General features: G+C 43.1%; 1 protein-coding gene across 4 annotated transcripts in view; it reads left to right on the top strand.

Moving 5' to 3' along the window:
• Positions 1 to 22,623, top strand: part of LOC126365743 (uncharacterized) — a 507,155-nt gene that overhangs the window by 49,275 nt on the left and 435,257 nt on the right. For 2 of the 4 annotated variants that reach the window (XM_050008200.1, XM_050008201.1), the window contains exon 2: positions 6,480 to 6,519. The exons of the other annotated variants lie outside the window; for them this stretch is intronic. The gene's annotated coding sequence lies outside the window, so the exon portion shown is untranslated. The remainder of the gene's footprint in view (positions 1 to 6,479; positions 6,520 to 22,623) is intronic. 4 annotated transcript variants of the gene reach the window in all.

Here is a 22,623-nt window from a genome sequence, read left to right as displayed (position 1 = left end):
TGCTGGCAAGTTACTGATAATGTGTGTTCCCGAATAACTGACACTTTTCTGGTCCAAAGTAAATGACTGTAAATATTTGTGGAGCGTATTATTATTTCTGAGATAGATGCCTTGCACTTGAGAAAGAAAAAGATACATATTTTATTTATGACGTTTTATTAAGGCACAAATATTGTATGTTAGGAAGTAGTAGTTCCCAGCTTCATGAACAGGCCTCTACAAGACGTTCTTGAATTCGCAACGCAAATAATTTGTGTTGCTCGTTTTTGGACTCTGAAAGCTTTATATCTGCTTGATGAGCCATTTAAAAAAATATTCCCATATGACATTATGGAATGACATAAGCACTATCAAACAGCAGTGAGGAGAGTCATGTCCTAGCCGTACGGCAGTTTTTATCTCCAAAAGTGCGGGAGTTCTCTCGTTTGTATGTTGCTAGGGATTTCTCTGGGTAGCTGTGTGTCTTTGTTGTCTACTACGTTCAGATCTTTTAGTATACGGATGCGGGATTCCCACTCCATTGAGTAGTATTCTTATTTTTAAAGTTATTGAAAATGGTAAACATACGATTTTGCTCTTGATTTTTGGTGTTCCATGAGGTTGTTCCGAGCAGCGTCTTCCTTTCCTGAAACGTGCTTGGTTTTCCTCAAGTTGTGGTTCTGGTCTGTTTAGTAGGACTTGTATGTTATATGCAAGAGTGTGATCGCTCTATAGTTGTTGCTGTCTGTTTCTGTCTGTTCTTCACAGTTGGGGAGGTTTCCGTAGTATTCTGACAACATTTTGCAAGTATGTCCATCTTGTGGGCACTATTTCTATTTTTCTCAGAGTTGTGGGGTCGGTGGACTGTTTTTTGGCTATTTTGTGTGTAAAAGTATTATAAAAGCTCATTCTGTTGTTTTTAATCAAGTCGTCTTTGATATGAAAGAGGAGCTGGTCTTCTTGACTTTTTTGATTTTTTAGAGATTTTTCCTCCATAATTTTGACACTTAACAAGTTTTGTACGTTATGTTCGTTTTTCTGCGATTGTCACTGTTACCATGCTTCTTTTCCTCAGATCAAGGAATCTGTCACAATGTTCTATCCACCAGGCATGTTTTTTGAGCTTGGTTACAGGAACAAGGTGTTCGCCTTTAGTTATTAAAATTTCTTTTATTTGAACCCACATTTAGTTTTGTATGTCTTCAGTTGAGAGGAGAAACCTTTTTGAGTTTACCTTTTCTGGCTCATAATTTTGTGCTTTCGTGGTTATTGGTTGGGTTTTCCCTTTTGGGGCTGACGCTGAATTTTATTTTAGGAAGGTTGTGATAAGACTACAGGTTGGCTCCTCTGAGGACTTTGCCTTTTTGTATTTATTTATGGGACTTCGTCTACTACCACGTGATTGAGTTGAAAGTTACCTGTGTGTATTTGGTGAGATCCACGTTTTCTGTTGTTTAGGTAGGTTTTTAAAGGCTGTGGATTTCAGGATCATGTTGTATGCTTGGCAAAGTTCTATCAGTCTGATGCCATTTTGGTTAACTCTGTTATGTGCTGTGTATTAACCAACAATTTTTTTAATTACGTATTTTCTTTCATTATCCGGGCACTGAAGTCCAAAATAAGTAGTATTTTGCCTTTTTCTGGGATTTTTTTGCAGTGTCATCTTGTTCATCCCACCTTTCCTTTGTACTTTGTATTGTGTTCTCTTATGTAAGCATGTGCATGTACAACGGCAGATTTGAGAGTGAGTATGGAGAGTCTTTCTGATTATGATTCAAGGTTGACAATGAGGAACAAAATAGTCTTCTCTGTTATGAAATTAGTTCCAAGGTGCGGTGGGTTTTTCAAAACTTTTTATCCAACGCGTCCTCTGTACATTCTGAAAAATACAAAAGTGACATTGTTTTCATTCTTGAATCTACTTTCTTGTATTGCCATTATGAGAATTTTGTGGTTTTTGAAAAGAATTTACACTCAAAGCAGCTACGTAACTTGGTTTTCTATACCTCATATGCCTGAGGTACCAAGACACTTCTACTCGTTTATGCAAACTCCCCAGAACTCGTCTGTGTGCTTGCACAGTAGATTGCCCACCTGGGGTAATTTGTTTTACGTCACACTCTTTCGTGATGTGTGCGGTGACTAATTGTTACAGCCACCGGTTCACAACCACGGTTTCATCTCATTATACGTTTTCAAAGTCTTCTTATTTTTAAATCTAGCAGACACGTATTACACTTGCGCTGTTTCAGGTGGTTTGCGTCTGGCTCGCCTACGCTAATTCCCTGACTGTGCTGTTCATAGTACTTCGCTCTTTACTGATTATTATTTCGCCACTTCTGCATTACCACGTTTAATTTTGTGTTAATATCCCTGTGGTCACACGACCACAAATCCTGTTCTAACTGCGACCTCATTTCTCTCAGTATTTAATTTCAAAACATCATATTTTTTTATCATCTCTAACCTATCAATATGATTAATGGGTCAATCATTCGAGGCTCCAACCTGTAGAACGCCAGATTTATTTGTTCTGACGAGATCCTTCTGAATACTCCCTGCCCAGAGGATCAATTGGTCCTGCTTTTCCTCTGGAATATTTTACACAAGGGGTAAAGATACTTAGCAAGTTCGCATTGACTAATGTTACAAAGCCAGACCAGTCAATCATCCAGAATGCAAGTGCAACTATTGAAAAATTGGACCACCCCCTTCAGGAGGCATGTTTGCTTGCTCCCACCTGACGTCGTCTACAGTCGCCCGCCACCCCCCCCTCTCCCCCCCTTCATCATGTGTCCGTTGAGGCCCGCAAGGCTTTCTACCTCCGCGGCAAGGTCCATTGCTCGTGGGAACGATACGTCCTAGAAACCCCCGGATGAGAGCTATCTTTGGCATCCTAGCGTGGAAAAAGTTTGCTGTTTCTGACATAAAACACAGTTCTATCGCGCGGCGTCTTTCTTTGTAATGTGCTGGAAGCTACGAGATTCCACGAGGGAGGTAAACATACGTAACTGCTGGCTGTATGGCTCTCTCTCTCTCTCTCTCTCTCTCTCTCTCTCTCTCTCTCTCTCTCTCTCTCTCTCTCTCTCTCTCTCTGGGGGGGGGGGGGGGGGGGGGTGGTTCTGATTAACGTCCAGTTGTTGCTGCCGTATGTGAACATACGGACTACCATCACCTTATAGAACTTTCTTTCCGTCGTTTTCTATTAATGTCTTATTAACTGTGTCACACATCCTTCGAAATTATCTAATATTGTCGGCAATCTTCTAATTCGTTCCATAGTCTGTAGAAGTTAAAATGTCAAGATTGTTAGGTTGCTCACTACGGAACAAATTACGAGCTACTTCGCGAGTGAAAATAGCCTATGAAAGGTTTTTTAAAAAGGAACGCCATACTTGCTTGTATCAGACTCCCTCCACAGCTGTTCTTGTTTCATTCTGTGTTTGAAGAATTAATTGTGGGGGCAGAATACTCTACTGGGCAGCAATAAGTCGGATAATGAGCGACCGTGTAAAATTCCAGTACAATACGACGACGTATAAAGCAAAGGATAGCAATAAATTTTCGGACTTCGTTTTGAGAGCATTTAAGACTGCAGGTTCTTAAATGAGCAAAGTAACGTTTCGTTTAAAAGTACGCGGATGGTGCTACTCTCCACATAACCGAACTAACGATTCCCAGCGGAAAAATAGGTCTGAAACAGAAATTACTGGGACACACAATCATGTTTGTGGGATATCTGACAAATTATGGTAATTTTGAGCATTCAGCTTAAGAACAATAATAATGTCTTACATTGAATGACACCAGTGAGAGAAAGACTGAAGAAGAAAGCTTATTAAACTCATTTGTTTAAGAAATTGACGAACGTAATTATACCAAGGATCTCTTATCTGTATTACAAGAAAAATGGTAAACATATTCTTTAACCTCCCTTCTCTCGCATTAAGATACATTATGCCACAAGTAATGGAAATGGCGTACTTATTCCGGGATTTTGTCGTTTGTTGTTATTTTACTTATATGTTGTTTCCAAGGCTAGAATATAGTAATTAGGTACAAATCTTCTATGTTGCAGTAGTTACGCAAAGATGAAGAGGTTTGCACAGGATAAACCAACGGGATGAACTGTAAAACCAATCTTTGGTCTGAAGGCAAAATAATAACAAAATACTGTTTACTTCTGTCTTTCCATTACAGATGCTTGAGGTAATAAAATCTGGCTAGTCATCCTGAGGTTAAAGCACACTTTTCGTGTTCATATTTGCTTTCACCTCTGGCTATGTTTTTGAGCTAATTCGTTGCTAATTGCAGATCACCTTCTGAATGCTTCAAGATAACCTCGTTATCAGCAAGTAAATGGGGATTTAAAAACGCATTGTCCATTTCAAAATGACTTCGTCAGGAATGCTTTTTATTCCCGTGTGACTGCATTTGTGCGCACAGTAAACATTACTGGTTTTACTCCGCTAATAAACAGGAATTTCGGGATCTAAAACCCTAGAGATACGTTAACTGAAAAACTAAAAAAGGGTAATCTGAGCTAGTTTCCAAAATTAATAATTAACGTGTGACATAAATATTACTAACTAACGACGTGATTAAGGAAAACAATTCTGATATTTGGGTAGCGTCGTTTTCATGCCAAAAAGAGAAGTACTCTTTCAAATAGACTATAAAGATAAAACTTATGAAATAGCTTCATGAATGAATCAACCAGTAAGGTGTCTACTAAAAGGATTATCTGAATGTTCCTTTTGTAAAATTCTAAAAGCTATTACACACCGTGCGGAAGTAACAAATATGTAAGCTAAGTGTTGGCAGTACTCTACATCTCATTGCAAACAAACGCTGCAGTATGATGCTGTGCATCACGGCATGATAGGGTAGAATACACTTTAATTAACTGAAAGTACTCAGAAAGGTCTCCCTGGATGTCGTCAAGAGCATCACGGCGTTCTAAAATACATGACTTTCAAAGTAGCTGACATTAAGTGGGCTGTTCGCTTTAGATTATGGTATATGTTGTTGGTGGTATGACAAAGTTGTTTCCAAATTTTCGGTTTCATAACGCGTGGAACAAAAAGTGACCAGTTCAACTGTGCAGTATCGCATCATGAAGGCTTGCAAGAGGTTATAAGAACATGTAAAATCTTCCTTGAACGACCAAAAGAAAACGACACTGCATCAGTTTCTATATCTGACCACAAGGATTTTCGTTGGGAGAGACATAGATTTGTTTTCCATAGGCGAACAGCTGCTGCTAAGCCATACACCGCGCTGTCTCGTGTTATTTACGGCACAATGCCACATGATCACGAAAACTGGCGACACAAATCTTGTGCCGCGATGAATCAAATACAAATGTGTCCCAAAAGAAGCTTACGGCTCCGGGAAACGCCTGGGGAATGTGAGCTACCGTACTAAATGCAGCTGGACGAACATAAACTCCGCGATTCATACAAAGACTACCTGCCTTGACCACAGGACAGCACAGATATCACTGCCACGCCAACAAAATAGCAAAACTTCCCGTGAACAGCACGAGAGTCAAACTTAGTTAAGTGTGTGCCGATCGCTAAAGTCACAGGATTCCCGTTGCACTCATCAACGCAGAACGTGCGGCTGTGCAGAAACTAGATCATTTTTAGAAATTTCATAATTCTGAAATGAATAAATAGTCTGTCTCTGAGATACCTGCTTCGTGTTGCAGGCGAATGTGGACTTTATCGGACGAAACAATGCTCAGCGTGTGTATGTGGAGTATGCTGAATTATCGTGATTTCTGTACACTTAGAAAGCAACAATAGTTAACGAATTTACGAAACCTATAAATCTTCAGGGAGGACGTGCTGAAAAGTAATGCCTCCGAATTTTTTATGTGAAAACTCTTAAAGCTTTTTAAGTAAAACAAACGTTATTAACATTCGACATCTTTAGTTTTGATTTATACATATTTCCGGCCCTTCGAATCCTAGTGTGTAAGATAGTGGTGTGTAACGTAACAAGTCGGTGCGTGAGAAACAACGAATTTTCGAATTCGAAGATTTCGTTCACATATGGCGCACCCTCTCCTTCCGCATAACAATGCCAGTTCACACACGAGCACTAAGATATCTGCAACAATCAGACGCCTTGGGTTCACTGTCAGTGGTTATCCTCCACAGAGTCGCGACTTGCCCTATCTGACTTTTATCTGTTACCAGAACTTAAAGAACACCTCTGAAGACTTCACTTTGACAGTGAAGAAGTGACACAAGCAGAGGTGACGGTATCAACAAACTGGTCTCTCGTTGGTAGAAATGTGTTCGTCGCCAGGTTGACTATGTTGAGAAATAAATATGTAGAGACGAAGAAAAAAGATGTAGAATGTTTCTAACGTTGGTTAATTTCAAAAAGCTTTAAGAGTTTTCACATAATAAATTCGGAGGCATTACTTTTCAGCAAATCCTCGTAAATATTTGTTCATTCTCTATTTTTTCTTTTCTTCTTCTTTTCAGCCCTGTTCGTCGAAGCCAATTTTATATCCAATCTACGGGGGTGAGTCAAATAAAAAACTTAAATATTTTTTAAAATATTATTTATTGTGCAAAAGTGGTACAAAGCTGTATCACTTTTCAACATAATCTCCCCCACGCTCAATGCAAGTCCTCCAGCGCTTACAAAGTGCATAAATTTCTTTAGAAAAAATTCTTTCGGTAGTCCGCGCAACCACTCACGCACCGCGTGGCGTACCTCTTCATCAGAACGGAACGCCTTCCCTCCCACTGTCTTTGAGTGGTCCAAACATGTGGAAATCACTTTGGGCAAGGTCTGGTGAGTAAGGTGGATAATGAAGTGGTTGGTGGAAGTGAACCCAGGTTTCGTCCCCAGTAACGATTCTTGCAAGGAATCCATCACCTTCTCATTCACAAGCATCAATACCGAGCGAGGTGGCGCAGTGGTTAGCACACTGGACTCGTATTCGGGAGGACGACGGTTCAATCCCGTCTCCAGCCATCCTGATTTAGGTTTTCCGTGATTTCCCTAAATCCTTTCAGGCAAATGCCGGGATGGTTCCTTTGAAAGGGCACGGCCGATGTCCTTCCCCATCCTTCCCTGACTCGAGCTTGCGCTCCGAATCTAATGACCTCGTTGCCGACGGGACGTTAAACAACACTAACCTAACCTAACCACAAGCATCAAGAAGTCGTTCTCTCATTTCAGGAGTTAGCTGCCGTGGCACCCATCTTGCAGACACTTCGTGAAACTGGAGCACATCATGCACAATGTGGTGTGCTCCACGACTAATCTGAAAACATGCTGCAATGTCATTCAGTGTCACTCGGCGTTTTCCTTCATTATGGCTTCAACTGCTGTAATGTTCTGTGGAGTCACAACTTGTTGTGCCTGACCTGGACGAGTAGCATATTCTACTGAAGTCACACCATTTACGAACTTCCTACTCCATTCGTAGATTTGCTGCTGTGACAAACATGCATCACCGTACTTAACCTTCATTCGTTGGTGAATTTCAATAGGTTTCACACCTTCACTACGCAAAAACCGAATAACAGAACGCTGTTCTTCGCTGGTGCTAGTCGCAAGTGGGGCGGCCATATTTATATTGATACTGCGACGGTATGTGTGCATCTGCACTATACTGCCACCTACAGGCCATTTTGCACGCTATTTGTGGCACACTTACCAACTTACAGGATAAACGCGCGAAATTTTAATTAATTATAAATTTAAGTTTTTTATTTGACTCATTTCAGAAGTCAAATGTGCAGTTCACGTAATAATGACGCCAGTGAAGGACTGAGTGAGGTGTCTTTGGACTTATGTATGCAGGAAAAACAATTTTGCCGTCTAACAGGAGATATCATAAACTGCGAATTTAGATTGATTCTCTCATCCTTGTAAGTTGCTTATTTATGGAGCGATTTGTCTTTGAAATCGATCGCATGTAAATTTCTCATCATAAATACAGCTGACTGGAAAAAGAAGAGGGTAACAAATCAATATCTATTTCTTCGTGAAGTCGTTATCAGCTAGTGTCACTCTCGTCGTCCTTCACCGTGGAAGCTTCAAAAAAATGTCCACCGAAGCAGATCACAAACATTTAGTATACAGCCCTCCCAATAAGCCGATAAAGCCTGTATGCCAGTCCTACTGTATAAGTGTTTGAATAAACCTTGTTCACGCTTGTCCATTAAATGTCCTCTAAACAACCACGACAGTCAAATTACGCAACTGTCCTAACAATCTGAGTGGATCTTGCTTAAAATAACGTGACACCAGCACAAAAACGCACTGTCATCTTTAGAGTTGGGCTATTCCGTCACGTTTTACTGAAGGCTCGGCGACTTCAGTTGACTTTCGCCTACCGACCGGCGCACTTAGTGTCCCCGTTGCTCTCTCTCTACGACACGGCATAGCACCGCAGTCTTCGCGCACCATAGGTGTCGGGATAGTTCTTCATAATGAAGTACGTGAGATTGTATGCATTGCCATTAAATGTTTGTCAGAAGAGGCAAACAAAGCAAAAAGTCATCAGAAACTGTGCTTCAGAGGATTGCACGAATCGCTAGCTACAGTATCGAAATAAATGCAACGCCCACAATGACAAGGTTGTTTCATTAACAAGTGACGCGACTCGTAATTCAGGATTGTATGAGTATATGGGAAGAAATTCAGACCAAATGAGACACATGTCGCAGTAAAGGGTGTCCACATTCGTGTCAACACACAGTGTACCCTCCGCCCTTCCCACCTTTGGCGGGAACGCAAAGCCTGTCTTCTCGCAAACAAACGATCGTAGAGGTGCAGAATGACATCCTGCAATACACTATCCTAAGCATTTTGCACCCTTCGTTGCAATTCGACACTGGTTGTTGTAGGCTCTGGAGGACGATGAAGCTCCCAGTTCACCACGTCCCACGTGCGTTCAATTATCGAGAGTGTTTTCATTACAGATGCTCGAGGTAACAATCTGGCTATTCATCCTGATGTTAAAGCTTACCTTTCGTGTTCATAATTGCTTTCACCTCTGGCTTCGTTTTTTAGCTAATTCGTTGCTAATTGCAGATCACCTTCTAAATGCTTCAAAATAACCTCGTTATCAGCAGGTAAATGGGGATTTAAAAACGCATTGTCCATTTTAGAATGACTTCGTCAGGAATATTTTTTATTCCCGTGTGACTGTGTTGGTGCGTACATTAGACATTACTGGTGTTACTAATAAACAGGAATTTTGGAGCTCGGGATCTAAAACTCTAGAGGTACGGAAAATGAAAAACTAAAGAAGGGTAATCTGAGCTAGTTTCCAAAATTAATAGTTAACGTGTGACATTATTAACTAACGACGTGATTAAGGAAAACAATTCCGATATTTGGGTAGTGTAGCTTAGTTTTCACCCCAAAAAGAGAAGTACTCTTTCAAAGAGACTATAAAAATTAAACTTATAAAATAGCTTCATGAATGAATCAACCAAAAAGGTGTCTACTAAAAGGATTATCTGAATGTTCCTTTTGTAAAATGTTAAAAGCTGCTACACACCGTGAGGAAGTAACATAAATGCCAGCGAAGTACTGGTAGTATGCTACATCTCATTGCAAACGAAGGCTGGAGAATGATGCTGTGCATCACGGCATGAAAGGGTAACGCTTTCCTTGCCATTGCCAGTCTTCATTTTATGTCTTCTCTTTCGGCCACCATCAGTTATTTTGCCACCCAAATAGCAAAACTTATTGCTTTAAATGTCTCGTGTCCTAATCTTATTCCCTCGGCATCATCTGATTTAATTCGACTACAATCCTTCATTATTGTTCTGCTTTTGTTAGTGTTTGTCTTAGCTCCTCCTTTCAAGACCCATTCCATTCAACATATCTTCCAAGTACTTTACTGTCTCTGACAGAATTACAAATGTCATCGGTAAACTTGTCCCCGTGATACTGCCATTCCTTCTACAAGACGTGCGTTTTCAACAGGACAGGATGCTGATGCGTAACGTACATTGCATGGTGTAGAAAAACTGCCCTGGCCAGCAGGAGCACTGGTTACTTTACGCCTCATAAACAGAAAATGTGATCGCAAGTTGTAAGTGGTGCCCCGACGCCATGAGGCCTGGTGTGTGGGACCTGTGTGTCGTGGGGGGATGCGCTGCAGAATAGGTCGCTCACCAGATATACGGCGTACACTAATATACAGACAGAACCTACTCTCATCACTGAGGACAACAGAGCGCCATTCACTCTCCAGTCAACTCTTTCATGGCACCACAGTAGCCGGCGCCTGGTGGTGTCTTGGTTTCAGTGGTTGTCCGGCCAGAGACGCACACGATCTTAGTCCTGCTGCAAGCAGGTGATTCCACGTGGTCCTCGGTGACACAGGAGCTGCGACATGTGCTCCAATTTCTTCCCTAGATGATGATCGGTCGGCCACCGCAGCTCGAACAACGCCTCAATCGTGACGTGCGTCTATAGGTGTCGGAATGTTTCGCAGACTACTGCTGAAAGCAGCGACACACCGATACACAGTCGAATGGTGGTTTATTCTTTCAAGAGAAGTCTGAACGAAAATGTACAAATATTCAGTCAGACCATGAAAAGATTTCAAAGTGGTGCAATGATCGCAACTTCCTTTAAATGTTCAAAAATATAAAAATTGTGTACTCACAAAACTAGAAACGTTGTATCCTATAATGCTTGAGTCACAGCTGGAATCTGCAGCTCATACAAATACTTTTGTGTAACGCCTAGTAGGGACATGAAGTGGAACGACTGCATCGGCTCAGTCACGATAAAGGAGCTAGCAGGCTCCAGTTTATTGGTAGAATACTAAGGAAACGCAATCAGTCTACAAAGGAAATTGCTTACAAATCATTCGTGGCCCCATCCTAGAACACTGCTCAAGTGTGTGTGTGTGTGTGTGTGTGTGTGTGTGTGTGTGTGTGTGTGTGTGTTTGAACTTTCACGTGGAAGGGGAACACGAGTGGTCACAGGTTTGTTTGATCTGCGGGAGACTGTCGTTGGACGTCCAAAGAACTATACTGGCAGACTGTTGGATGATAGACGGAAGCTATCCCGAGAAAGTCTACAGACAGAGTTTCAAAGACCAGATTTAAATGACTCTAGGAATATACAAGTTCCTACAAATGGCTCCCATAGGGACCGTGAGAATAAAATTAATCACAGCATGCACAAGGGCATTTAAACAAACATTTTTCTGGCGCTCCACACATAAATGGAACGGGAGAAGCCCTAATTCGTACAGTGAGACGTACCGTCTGCCACTCTGCCACGCACTTCAGTGATTCGCAGAGTATAGATGTAAATGAAGACCAACGTTACCTCAGTAGGGACGTATTATACTCTGGCGTCACTGAACACAGTCACAGAGGGTGTTTCATTTTCTCTCAACAAAGAGAATACAGGAGGGGGAAAACATAGCTGTAGGTACTTCCCAAGACTTCACTGGTTCAGCAAAGACATTGGACAAAAAAATTTTAATTATAGGTAGTATTGAGTGACAGGTTGTCAAGGCAACTGACACACAATTTTCACATGGCGTATGTTTTATATTGTCAGTATCAAAGAAAGCGACTTTGTCCATTAGACTGCATTTTTTACCTCTCTTCTGTTGTTTGGGTCTTGGTGAGGCTTTGTGTGTTCGACCTTTTGTTTGCTTTGATCGATACTTTTTTATGGGTTCTTATTCTTGTTAGACACTACTGACTCTGAACATCTATATTTCTCGAATGTTGGTCGTACTGTCATTGCGCGTTCATATGGTCGTTTGTTGACTCGTCATCTGTAGCTTAGGTGTTATGTCTGATTTACGTTTGTACATCGGCTTCAGCTGTCGATGTGCACCTCCCGTACGGCGCAGTGGTCATCCATCACGAATCCTTTACCAGTACCCATGTTATGTCCCGTAAGCTATCCTGTGCTTGCTGCTACGTATGCAATGAAGTTTAGGGGAATCTCGACCCATCCCTCCCCTCAGAACGTTCTATAATTAGACTTCTTACTCATGCTCGAATGGTCAAAACAAACTACATAGTGGCTGTGTTTTCGTTTTTGCTTTTATTCCCCAGTGTGCAAAACTTAAGGACGAAATTATGTTTCGCATGATGGCACTGGCAAGTAACATAGCTCAGTGAAACTTGGACCTTACGTGGGAAGAACTGCTACAATATGTAGTGCAGAAGGTAACTGAAAGAAATACGCAGTGAGACGAACAGAAATGAGACTTTTATCCAAAAACAATAACTACCCTGAATCCACCGCGGTTAATTACAGTTCCCTGGTGCAGGATGTCAGATTAAACACCTTTGAGCCATTTTGTTTTCAATCTTATTTGGCAACCAGCTTCAGGCCCCTGACCGACGTGTAGGAAGATTCTACATCGATTGTGATGAAAACAGGAGTTTTGATTGCAACCGAGGCAGAATCTGAGAGGTGTTCAGTTTGACATCCTGTATCAAACAGCAGAGTCCCGCAACCATCCCTAAACAGAGGGACAGAGAGATTTAAAAAGATGGACAAGATTCTTAATAGAGTCTGTGATCACCAGGGACCGGCTGTCCATGCCCTGCAACGTGCTCCAACGCTGGTCATAAGGCTGGTAAGGAGTTGGTCGCTGGTGCATGTGACTTGCTGCAGTAAGATTCCATAACACAAGGGATTTAAGTCGGGGAAATGAGCAGGCCAGTCCATTCGTCGAATATCCTCTCGTTCAAAGAGCTGCTCCGTTTACTCAGTCGAGAGTGGTCACACATTGATCAAAATAAAGTCAGGGACGAATGCACTCCTGAAATGACACACATGGGGAGGGAATATAACGCCACGATGACGTTGACTAGTGAGTATGGCATGTTCAGAGATTTTCAAGTCAGTACTCCCATGTAACATTATCACTCCCCGAACCGTAACACCTGAAAGACCAAAACGATAATGTCCGACAATGTTCCTGGGTGCATTTTGCATTGTGCGTTCACTTCTCTTGTCATATCAGAGTAGGTCTAGCATTGTCAAACATGATCCTCTTTGGTCCAGGGTGTCATGGTGTGTGGGAGTGGGGGGGGGGGGGGGGTGTCATAATATTGCATGGGCGTTCTGACCTCCAGATCTACACACGCTACATTCACCATTCAACGTTGTTATGATACTGTACTCCTTCACAATGTGCATATTTTCAGGAGTGCATGCACCGCTGACTTCATTTTTATGGATGACAATGGCAACCGAATCGAACTGTGCAGGTGGAGCTGCTCTTGGAACGAGCGTATATTTGGAGAATGGATAGGTTTGCCCTTTTCCTCGATTTAAATTCCATTGAGCACTCGTGGGAGCCGTGGGGAGAACGTATGGCAGCACGTCTACACGAACCAGCGGCTGACAGCCACACTGGAGGAGGAATGGAACAGCTTTCCACAGTAACTGCTTACCAACCTTGCCAACAGGGGAGCACGTTGCAGAGCATGCAGTCCCCTCCGTGTTGATCGCACACCCTTTTACGAACCATGTTCCGCCTTTTGTAATGCCTAGGAGAACTTCATAAATCGCGGTGTCTTCAATGCAAGTATTCCCTCTGACTAAAAGTGTCATTTCTGTCCTTCTCATTTCGTATTTCTTTCAGTTACGTTCTGTATCATACCGTAACAGTCATTTGTAAGTGTGATCCAAATTACTTAGTTATGTTACACGACGGTGACACATCATGCGAAACTTACTTTCGTCCATACGTTTCGCAGACCAGTGTACTTTCAGGTAAGGTAATATGACAAGGAAATGGTTGGGAACGGCAGAGGCGTGGCTTCTAGCGACCTTAATACTCACGGGAGAGTAAACAGGAAAGTTCAGAGCGCTGTGACTGCCAACGAGCTCGCGACTGACACAGGCAGTTGCGTGAACGATGTGTTGACTTGCTAAAGGCGATAGATAAGATGCGAATTAAAAACCAGTACGAAGCACGAGTCGTCGTCAGCTAATTGCGGAATGTTCAAAGAGCAAGTCCAAACACTTTTACCCGTGCCGCTTCCCAGATACTGAATGCGGCGTGACGTATAGCTTCGAACAATTCAGAGGAATTAGAGGCTGCCGCGCTCTTGTTCTTAACGATGTTACCCGGAAACCCTGTGTGGGCACCTGGCACTCGTTACGAGCGCCACACACGCGGAGAATTGTATGCTGTCGACTCGGACACATCGAATTTATCATCAAGTCGACATACCCATGTACGATATTGCAATCTATAATGTTCCAAGACCTCTCTATTCCGCAGTTTCTATAGCCCTGTACAACAAGAGTTTATTCATAACAGTGACGGAGACTGACCTATTTTGCGATTACTGGGAAACATAACAAAAATTTCCATAATAAATATTTTTGGCAGGATGGCTCCTTCCAAACGGAGTAAGGTGTGAAACGTGGTAATCACTGGAATTAAGAAAAACGTGGAAGGGAGGACTCACCATTACAGCTTTCTTTTCACACAACCTGTTTATCTGACAACATATAATCATTTTTTTTATTTACGAAATGAATAAGGTTTTGCAAGGAAAATTAAAACAGAAAACAACATGACAATAATTACAATACGACCGGAGCTGCAGCCCGCCCGTTATCGGGTCAAACATTGGTGTTTACTATGTTTACTGCCGTGTTGGGCACAATTTCTCTTATTAAATGCCCTTCTGCAACACATGAAAACTATACGACTAAACTTTCAGGTAACATTCCTCACACACAAATAAAGAAAAGATGTTATGTGGACATGTGTCCGGAAACGCTTAATTTCCATGTTAGAGCTCAATTTAGTTTGTTCTTCCACCTACTTTCAATGGAACACGTTATCATGATTTCATACGAGATACTCTACCTGTGCTGCTAGGACATGTGCCTTTACAAGTACGACACATGTGGATCATGCACGATGGAGCTCCTGCACATTTCAGTCGAAGTGTTCGTATGCTTCTCAACAACAGATTAGGTGACCGATGGATTGGTACGTTCTGTTGCTGTGTGTTTCAATTCCATTATTAATGTGATTTGAAGAGAAGTAATAAAATGAGCTCTAACATGGAAAGCAAGCGTATCCGGACATATGTCCACGTAACATATTTTCTTTCTTTGTGTGTGAGTAATGTTTCCTGAAAGTTTGACCGTAACTTTTTGTAACACCCTGCATAAGCACCATTGATGACAAGAGTGATTCAATTACTCAAACAGATGACGTAACTTTTAATTTGAAACCTGTATGTCGAAAGGTTCGGCGTTAAGATGCGCACCTGTGTTTAAAGGTTAAACAGTTTAGGAAAAAATTATGACTTCAAAGCAACCAACCTCTTAATTTCAATCTGTAACCAAGTTGCGACTGGATCCCAACCCGCTCCTTTAGATAATCGTATTCTGGCTAAAGCCCTTGTGACAGTTGGCTGTTAATATTTTAAAAGTTAAATTTTTTGTCAGTTATGAAGACCGTTCTGAAGGAACGTTTTAAAACATTACTTAAGAAGAGTCATTACAAGAGAACTCACTCGGCGGAACCACAACATGCAGTAAAAAAAAAAAAACAATAATGACCCGGTCTTTCAAAGACAGCAACGTTCAGCTTAGTACAGCAAGTTGTTCAGATTGTAACTAATGTAATTACAGTCAAAGAACTGAACAGGCTAACATCAAAATCTATCCACGAGACCCCTGTTTAACGGCATCCTGTGCCTTAGTACAATTGTTCCGACTGTATTTACGACCAGGAGCTGATTCATTAGAATGATCGGGTATAAACCAGAAAGGAAAGGCAATATAATATCGGAACAAATTTGCAACCGACAACTAGGGCCTATATTTACGACCAAAGAGCTGACCGAGTAAAATTCTGAGGGTCGGGTACAAACCAGAAAATAACTAGGAAGGCAGGTAGACTTAAGAATCACTACGAGGATTACAGAATGTTACTCCCCTTCATCAGCAAGCAGCTCCATGGATCCACGGAGCGTCGCGGCGGTTTCTGAGTGGTGCAGATGAAAGCCAGGTAGAAGAGGGCAGCCAGGCCACGAGCGGTCGTCCGACACGAATGTTGCCAACCAACCGTCGGGATGTCGGCCTGTTGCTTGTAGCCGGCGCTGACTCCGGTGAAGTCCTCCGGCGTCTTCACTCTGCGCAGGCTCTCCTTGCGCAGCTCGTGGCTTCGGCCTCTCAGACCTCCAGACTACTTCTTGTCGCGACGCTCCCGCCAATCCCCAAACTTCGTGCCGCCTCCTCTCGGGCCGGCGAACCCGCATATACAGGGTGAAGCGAAATTCCAACGATAAAAAAGTCTCTCAAAAAATTACGTCCGGCGAGTACATCCGGCAGAAAAAGGACGATAAAGAGTGTCAATCTGGCAACACTGCAACCACATGTATAGTAAGTCTTTCTCTCGGCATACATTAGCTGCACTGTACAGTTGGTTCAATGGACAGAGTTTTAAGTTAGCATGCAGGAGGTCGAGGGTTCGATCCTGCGTTGGGGCGCATTATTATTTGTTAATTTCATTCTGACATTTCCTGATGTAACATACACCGTTACTTAGGTCACATGCATCCTAAATTTACGACATTTTTTACCCCTGAACATAACAAATACCTGGTTAGACAAACAATAAATAGAAAAAGTGAAACAAATAACCAATCATATGACAGAACTACAAAATCAATATCAGTTTAGAGACGTTAAAGATGAAAGCACAATACAGTAACACAACATTACTTGTCATTTTTACTACATGTAACATGAGCGCTCAGATGTCGTACATTAACAACCAGCGACAATAATAATGTCCATATTAATGACGACATGATAGATCTTGACAACAAAATACGTTGTCCTCAGAACAACAGATGCTCAAAGTGACCTCCATGCACGTCCAAACATCGTGCAACCCGCCGGATCGTACAGCTCTTCTACATCTACATCTACATCCATACTACGCAAGCCACCTGGCGGTGTATGGCGGAGGGTACCCTGGGTACCTCTATCGGTTCTCCCTTCTATTCCAGTCTCGTATTGTACGTGGAAAGAAGGATTGTCGGTATGCTTCTGTGTGGGCTCTAATCTCTCTGATTTTATCCTCATGGTCTCTTCGCGAGATATATGTAGGAAGGAGCAATATACTGCTTGACTCTTCGGTGAAGGTATGTTCTCGAAACTTTAACAAAAGCCCGTACCGAGCTACTGAGCGTCTCTCCTGCAGAGTCTTCCACTGGAGTTTATCTATCATCTCCGTAACACCTTCGCGATTACTAAATGATCCTGTAACGAAGCGCGCTGCTCTCCGTTGGATCTTCTCTATCTCTTCTATCAATCCTATCTGGTGTGGATCCCACACTGCTGGGCAGTATTCAAGCAGTGGGCGAACAAGCGAACTGTAACCTACTTCCTTTGTTGTCAGATTGCATTTCCTTAGGATTCTTCCAATGAATCTCAGCTGGCATCTGCTTTACCGACGATCAACTTCATATGATCATTCCATTTTAAATCACTCCTAATGCGTACTCTCAGATAATTTATGGAATTAACTGCTTCCAGTTGCTGACCTGCTATTTTGTAGCTAAATGTTAAGGGACCTATCTTTCTATGTATTCGCATCACATTACACTTGTCTACATTGAGATTCAATTGCCATTCCGTGCACCATGCGTCAATTCGCTGCAGATCCTCCTGCATTTCAGTACAATTTTCCATTGTTGCAACCCCTCGATACACCACAGCATCGTCTGCAAAAAGCCTCAGTGAACTTCCGATGTCATCCACCAGGTCATTTATGTATATTGTGAATAGCAACGGTCCTATGACACTCACCTGCGGCACACCTGAAATCACTCTTACTTCGGAAGACTTCTCTCCATTGAGAATGACATGCTGCGTTCTGTTATCTAGGAACTCCTCAATCCAATCACACAATTGATCTGATCGTCCGTATGCTCTTACTTCGTCCATTAAACGACTGTGGGGAACTGTGTCAAACGCCTTGCGGAAGCCAAGAAACACGGCATCTACCTGTGAACCCGTGTCTAAGGCCCTCTGAGTCTCGTAGACGAATAGCGCGAGCTGGGTTTCACACGACCGTCTTTTTCGAAACCCATGCTGATTCCTACAGAGTAGATTTCTAGTCTCCAGAAAAGACATTATACTCGAACATAATACGTGTTCCAAAATTCTACAACTGATCGACGTTAGATATATAGGTCTATAGTTCTGCACATCTGTTAGACGTCCCTTCTTGAAAACGGGGATGACCTGTGCCCTTTTCCAATCCTTTGGAACGCTTCGCTCTTCTAGAGACCTACGGTACACCGCTGCAAGAAGGGGGGCAAGTTCCTTCGCATACTCTGTGTAAAATCGAACTAGTATCCCATCAGGACCAGCGGCCTTTCCTCTTTTGAGAGATTTTAATTGTTTCTCTATCCCTCTGTCGTCTATTGCGATATCTACCATTTTGTCAACTGTGCGACAATCTAGAGAAGGAAGCACAGTGCAGTCTTCCTCTGTGAAACAGCTTTGGAAGAAGACATTTAGTATTTCGGCCTTTAGTCTGTCATCATCTGTTTCAGTACCATTTTGGTCACAGAGTGTATGGACATTTTGTTTTGATCCACCTACCGCTTTGACATAGGACCAAAATTTCTTAGGATTTTCTGCCAAGTCAGTACATAGAACTTTACTTTCGAATTCATTGAACGCCTCTCACATAGCCGTCCTCACACTACATTTCGCTTCGCGTAATTTTTGTTTGTCTGCAAGGCTTTGGCTATGTTTATGTTTGCTGTGAAGTTCACTTTGCTTCCGCAGCAGTTTTCTAACTCGGTTGTTGTACCACGGTGGCTCTTTCCCATCTCTTACGATCTTGCTTGGCACATACTCATCTAACGCATATTGTACGATGGTTTTGAACTTTGTCCACTGATCCTCAACACTATCTGTACTTGAGACAAAACTTTTGTGTTGAGCCATCAAGTACTCTGAAATCTGCTTTTTGTCACTTTTGCCAAACAGAAAAATCTTCCTACCTTTTTTAATATTTCTATTTACGGCTGAAATCATCGATGCAGTAACCGCTTTATGATCGCTGATTCCCTGTTCTGCATTAAGTGATTCAAATAGTTCGGGTCTGTTTGTCACCAGAAGGTCTAATATGTTATCGCCACGAGTCGGTTCTCTGTTTAACTGCTCAAAGTAGTTTTCAGATAAAGCACTTAAAAATATTTCACTGGATTCTTTGTCCCTGCCACCCGTTATGAACGTTTGAGTCTCCCAGTCTGTATCCGGCAAATTAAAATCTCCACCCAGAACTATAACATGGTGGGGAAATCTACTCGAAATATTTTCCAAATTATTCTTCAGGTGCTGAGCCACAACAGCTGCTGAGCCCGGAGGCCTGTAGAGACATCCAATTACCATGTCTGAGCCTGCTTTAACCGTGACCTTCACCCAAATCATTTCACAATTCGAATCTCCGTCAATTTCCTTCGATACTATTGCACTTATTATCGCTATAAACATGCCTCCCCATTCACTGTCCAGCCTGTCTCTGCGGTATACATTCCAATCTGAGTTTAATATTTCATTACTGTTTACATGTGGTTTCAGCCAACTTTCTGTCCCTAGTACTATATGGGTGTAGTGACCGTTTATTAATTAGAGCAGTTCTAGGACCTTTCTATAGACGCTCCTGCAGTTTACTATTAGCACATTAATATTGTTATTTCCTGTTGCATTTTGCCTACTCCTGCCTTGCCGCGTCTCAGGAGGCGTCTTGTCGGGCCTAGGGAGGAAATTCTCTAACCTAAAAAAACCCCATGTGCACTCCACACGTACTCCGCTATCCTCGTAGCCGCTTCCGGAGTGTAGTGCACGCCTGACCTATTCAGGGGGACCCTACATTTCTCCACCCGATAGCGGAGGTCGAGAAATTTGCACCCCAGCTCTCCGTAGAATCGTCTGAGCCTCTGGTTTAAGCCTTCCACTCAGCTCCAAACCAGAGGACCGCGATCGGTTCTGGGAACGATACTACAAATAGTTAGCTCTGATTCCACCCCGCGAGCGAGGCTTTCCGCCTTCACCAACTCCGCCAACCGCCTGTACGAACTGAGGATGACCTCTGAACCCAGACGGCAGGAGTCATTGGTGCCGACATGAGCAACAATTTCAGTCGGGTGCACCCAGTGCTCTATCGCCGCCGGTAGGGCCTCCTGCACATCTCGGATGAGACCCCCGGCAAGCAGACAGAGTGAACACTGGCCTTCTTCCCCGACCTTTCCGCTATTTCCCTAAGGGGCTCCATCACCCGCCTAACGTTGGAGCTCCCAATAACTAATAAACCCCTCCCCCCGTGTGCCTGCTCGGACCTTGCTGAAGGAGCTGCCCAATGTCCACTCACAGGCAGAGCGGGCGATGCCACACGGCCAGCCTCCACATTGACCCTCCGCCTCGTGCGTCGCGAACGCCGCTGAACCCGCCACTCCCCTTGGGGAGAGGGTGGCCCAACCGCGCCCGGTACCCGCGAAGATGTCTCGACAGCAGGGACAGTGGGTGAAGCATGTAACACCTGGGGTGTACCTTGCGACGCACCAGACTCCCCACTGCCGCTACACTCCGAGGCAGCAGTCTGAAGACGGCTGACCGCGGCCATCAACACGCTCAGCTGTTCGCGAAGAGTGGCTAGCTCCTCCTGCGTCCGTACACAGCAGCCACACATCCTATCCATCCTAAGGAATCAATTTACTGAAGAGACTTAATCAACTTTTAACTAGACTGCTAATTCACTAAAGGCGGCTGATTATTGACTAAACTGTGATTGCTAACCACTTCTTGTAGGAAACAATGAAAATAGCACTACCTGTCTCTGGACTGTATTCAAAACAAACACTAGAACTACTGGCACTATGGCTGACTAAAGGGACTCTCTCTGACTGTATTCAAAACAAACACGAAATCTATGGAACACTATTAGTAGCACTCAACAATTAAAGCTTCCTAAAAGCAAAAACACACGGAAGAAGAAGTGACAAGTAAGAAAAATACAGGTAGCTCGGTGCACAGCAGACGTGAAGCAGACGGCGGTTAGGGCGTCCACGATAACAAGAGCAGCATGAACACTCCCTACCAATTCTTCCACATTCGTTGGCGGAGTAGAGTAAGCGCGTGCTCGTTCAGGTGTGCCCACAGGAAGAAACCCAGGGGAGTTAGGTCACGTGAGCGTGTGGTGGTCATACAACTGGACCTCCGCGCCTAAGCCATTTCCCTGGAAATGTTCTGTCCAAATAGTGTCGCACATTAATTCCAGTGTGTGGAGGTGCACCATCAAGTTGGAACCATATCGTCTGCCGAACATGCAGTGTAACATCTTTCAGTGCATCAGATAGATAGTTTGAGACGAATGCATGATACCTTCGTGCAGTCAAGCAGTCAGGCAACATGTAGGGGCCCAGACACCTATCACCCAATATTCAGGCCCAGCTGTTGATACCAAATCGAACTCGATATCCACGACCGCGGATGACGAGCAGGTTAACCTCACACCAATGGTGGGCATTGTGCATATTGCAGACACCCTCAAGAATGAATGCTGCTTCATCCGACCACATTACGATGTTCACAAAGTCATCGTTGGCTTTCTGTTGTTCTTGGAAACATTCACAGAATTGCATCCGCTGATGGCGATCTGCAGGATGCAGGTGTTGCGTGAAAGTATAATGATGGGGTAGCAGCCCATACTCGTGCAGCACGTTAACGACCGTGCATTGCGAGACACGCAGCTTCCTTGCTATGCTACGTGTACTTCGCTGAGTTTCTTGGTGTATTACCTCCAGAATAGCTTCCTCAGGAGCTGGAGTATGACGAGTCCGTGCATGACCTCTGTCATGGTGGAAGAAGAGAACCTGACACCCGAAGGCGCAGCTCCAGGCGACGAAACACATTTTTATACGGATGGCGTCGACGAAGATATCTAGCAGCATATTCACGAGTGACAAGACCAGCTCGGTTATGATACGAATCAAGGAGCAGAAGCATATGCACATATTCTTCGTTTGTGTGTGCCATACGTCTACCACACTGGTTTAGTGGTTTACAATTAGAAAATTCGATACGTGTACGCATGTACGCTGCAATTTGCCATGGGCGCGTTACTTCGCTCTTAACTAGTCCCCGTCTGGTGGACGGCGCACGCAGTATAAGCACGCCGTCAGTCCTACGCGTTCTTCCGTTTAACGGCATTACCCCCTGACAGATATTGTTCTGCATGATTCATCTCGACACCGCTAATTTTGAAATGTTCATTTGCGAATTACACTGTTTACCTAATGGTAATAGACGTGATGTTTCCACAATCTCATCGATATGTTAATAAAATAATAATAATAATAATAATAATATAATAACAATAATAATAACATAAACTAATAAAACAACACGTTCCTACACACAAGTATGCATCACAAAATGTACTGGAGAATGATGGATACAAATTATACTGGAACAGAACCATTATGACAAACCACCACCACATAACAAACATGACATCATACTCACCAATAAAAATAAGAAATTAACACAAATAATCGAAATATCCATACCCAATACAACAAATATACAGAAGAAAACAGGAGGAAAAAA

Source organism: Schistocerca gregaria, chromosome 4 (genome assembly GCF_023897955.1).
Source record: "Schistocerca gregaria isolate iqSchGreg1 chromosome 4, iqSchGreg1.2, whole genome shotgun sequence".
Lineage (NCBI taxonomy): Eukaryota > Metazoa > Arthropoda > Insecta > Orthoptera > Acrididae > Schistocerca > Schistocerca gregaria.
The sequence above is the reverse complement of the archived record's forward strand: the minus strand, read 5'-3'. Positions and strand labels throughout refer to the sequence as shown.